Source organism: Patella vulgata, chromosome 5 (genome assembly GCF_932274485.2).
Source record: "Patella vulgata chromosome 5, xgPatVulg1.2, whole genome shotgun sequence".
Classification (NCBI taxonomy): Eukaryota; Metazoa; Mollusca; class Gastropoda; family Patellidae; genus Patella; species Patella vulgata.
In genome coordinates, this window is record NC_065883.2 from 68,764,529 (window position 1) to 68,768,246 (window position 3,718).

Below are 3,718 nucleotides of genomic sequence, written 5' to 3' on the forward strand. Positions count from 1 at the left end.
TTCAACTTTTTAAAATATTAATAATGTATAAATTTCTATTTCTTTTTCTATCTTATTAGTGTATATTATGTTCTTGTTGTTTAATGGGAGGTTGGATGGTCGAATGGTTAGCACGTGCACGCTGTATCACGAGGCCCGTAATTGAGTCAACTGGCGTGGTTTCGAATCCCCGGTTGTACGTGACAAAGAGTAGGGTTACCTGTCAAACCTCGTGGGTTTTCTCCGGGTCCTCCGGTTTCCTCCCACTGCTAAAGACCCCTACGCACAAACGAATTATTGAAATAAAATTAAACCTTGTTTTAGTCCCGAAATGACCTAGTCTGCGTCGAGTGGACGTTAAACCCCTACGCGCAAGCGAATTAATGAAATAAAATTAAACCATATGTTAGTCCCAAAATGACCTAGTCTGTGTCGAGTGAACGTTAACTCCCATTTCTCGCTCTCTCTTATTGCTTAAAGGGGGCGGAAGCGTGGTGGCTCAGTGAGTCGAACATTTGCCTTGCTAGCTTGGAGGTCCCGTGTTAAATCCCGGTGTGGTCTGAGAAATTTCATTGGGATTTTCCAGTGGGATTAATAACTTTATTTCAAACATGCTGTGGTGTTGGGGTGGGTGGATCCGACTGAATACAAGGAAAGCCAGCAAGGATGATCGCATTCCTTGCATGGGCGTTGGCTTGCTAACCTGGGGGTCTTGTGTTCGATTCCGGTGTTCATGGGAATGTCGGAGGGTCTGTCAAGGGACAACGTATATTCGTCCGGATGGGACGTAAAACTGAAACAAAGCTAGGTCACCTCGGGACTAACATACTGTTCCATTTTCTTTCAATACTTAGCTTGTCAGTCGAGGTCTTTATGAGTTGGAGGACAGTCGACCATACACTTGTCACGTACGGCCTACTCTTATATCGAATTCCAACCGCCAGGGGATCTTTTACGTGCATTCCAATGTATACACGGGGCCTCGGTTTTTCGTCTCATCCGAAGGACTAGACAGCTGTCCTTGTCAGGCCCTGACTGAATGACAGACGCCTCCATTAATAATAATAGTAATAAATGTAGGTAGTAGTATTTAATCTATTTATCCCAATACATATATCTCTCAAATAAAGAATAAATTAATCATTTATATTTACAAATAAATAACAGCTCGAAATAATAACATGATGAATCATCATCATCATCTTCATCATCATCATCGTCACCATCATATTAACAACAATGATTTCACGGATTTCAAATAATTGCACTATTTTAAAACGTTAAAAATCAAAATAACAAGCCACAACGCTGTCCCTTGCTAGGAGTTCAATAATAAGAGAGCTTTCCCTCCCTTTATACATACGCCCTAGTTTTGCCCTGCCCTTATAAACGCCTCCCTCCCTCCTGTAATAAACCACAAACAGAATCTAGGAAGCCATTTTTAGTTGATCTGGTCTATCACTAACACAGAATAATTGTCAAGTCTTTCCAATATACACATTAAGTTAACAGACAGGCAGTGCGTATGATTGACACCAGGGGTATTCATACAAAAAAGTAAAACGAAAACAAAAGTATAATCAACACCTACACCAAATGCTACATCAATCATCCAAAACTAATCAGACTCAAGGCAGACAATTTGTCGGATATCAAGCGCCGGAATGTACGTCATGAACGGAAGTCTGAACTTCTGTTGTGTTATTTGACGTAACGTTTTTATCATCTATTTGTCCTTTGTTGGAATGGTATTATGGCATCACCATGGTTACTATATATATATATATATATATATATATATATATATATATGTAGATTCATAACCCTGTATTAACACAATCTTTTAAAATCACAGTTCAAAGTTCATGTTGTCCTTTTAAGATCAGTTCAAAGTTCATGGTGTCCTTTTATAAGCACGGTTCAAAGTTCATGGTGTCCAGGGGGTACTTGTTTTAGCTGAAAAACCAGATCCAGAAGCCATAGGTCAGTCCGTTAGCCCTTCAATAGTTGCTTCCTCGTTTTGGTGGAACGTAGATTTCCTCGCAGAATGAACGAAAGGCTACGATACCAAGGCAGCATTGATCGTAATAATAAATACTATCATATAACCGGGCACAGGCGTAGCATATTTTTGATGTGGAGTCGCTTTTGAGGCAATCCCCTTGGATCTTATGTTTAGGCGGAGAACTCTCAACAAAACACACTATCACAATGACAGCCAATAATGCTTGGAATACAAACTTCATCATCTGAAAATACAAAAAAACCCACAAAATTAAAATATTTGGTTTGTCTATAAAAAAAATATATATATATATATATAAATTATCATTGCCAAAAATTCACTACTAAAAACTTGCGTGACTGGAGTAATATGTCAAATCCAATGACCGAATCCGACAAAATGGAGGTACAGCAATGACCAGCTAGTATATACGAGATGTCTTACTGCCATTGTAGATCCTAACTCACGTCGTGTTTTCTATGAATATACAGCTTGAATACAAATCGATGACTAACAAAAAAAAAGTACAATTCTTATCAAATTTTGAAAGGGATATATGTCTACTCCCACCCTCCACCCTCCACGCCCCGCTGTAAGAACCTTAGTTGCCGTTCTCTCACCACCTACGATTTGCTACAACCATGGCAATATTCCATTTTAAGATCATGCGTCATGCGCAGAAAAAAATATTAGCCTCACTTACTTCAATAAACGAAATCCTTACAAGCAAGTTTCACACACACATAAAATTTAGTGAGTTGACTAACAAACTAATTCATAGCACACAGAGAATAATTCATTATTTACAATAACTCGATATTTCACGTTTCAAACCGTCTCGTTACATTAAGAGATCCGTTTTTTTGTGTGGTACAATCTTGAATAAATCTCAATCACAGATGAAAGAACCCCATTATAAAAATCTATTGAATCTGTTATCCGACATCGCTGTCCGTTATGATATTTGATATTAAGCTTATACCATACAAGTCATCATATTCCCTGACATTTTCTGTGAACCCAAATAATTTTGTATAAATACGCGGTGTGGCATTTACATAAACGATGAATAAACCGCTTTACGCTAATTATTGTGCAGGCGGTCAATTAATATCTAATAAAAGAGGTTGTCGAATTTTGGGACGACTGACTTTGTAAAATAAAGTTATTATCCGCACGGTTTGACGATGTTTCTGCTAGCGCCATGTTAGTTATTGATAGAAGTTACCTGAATGGGGATTAAGCAAATGACCCAATATTTTTTGGAGGGAGTGGGGTGGGGGATTTAGAAGGTTAAAACTAATAAAGATTTAGTGTCGGTCAGATAATACAGCCGGGTTCTTTAATACCGAGAATAAAAGGTGAAACCTGATCTGACTGCGATATCATCCAAGGTGGCAGCGGTCGTAGATCCATAGCGGTATTAGTAGTGTAACCCGTATAGTAGGAAGGCCTATTATGGGGGTGGCCGTTTCTGGTACGAATAAATGACAATTGAGAATTTGCATTAACCCGGAAACAATCCGGTAACAAACAGGTGAATGTGTATTATTATACCAAGGCCCGTACCTAAGGGTGAGCTAATGGGGGTCCGTAGGGGGTGAGGGTGGGGGGACCTTGACAGCAAATCAAAACGCCAGTCTTTTTGACAACAGGAAATAACATCTGCGTCGTCCTATTTTGTATATTTTCAAGACTAATTTTGCGCTATTTTCGTATTGAAACAGTCAATTG

At 38.8% G+C, this 3,718-nt stretch overlaps 1 long non-coding RNA gene across 1 annotated transcript; it reads right to left on the minus strand.

Annotated features, from left to right (window-relative positions):
* Positions 1–1,054: 1,054 nt before the first annotated feature.
* On the minus strand, positions 1,055–2,960 carry LOC126821765 (uncharacterized). Its single transcript, XR_007680485.1, has 2 exons — positions 2,688–2,960; positions 1,055–2,228 (listed from the first exon to the last, which is right to left on the minus strand). It is a non-coding gene; the product is annotated as an uncharacterized LOC126821765 (long non-coding RNA).
* Between the last annotated feature and the right edge of the window lie 758 nt (positions 2,961–3,718).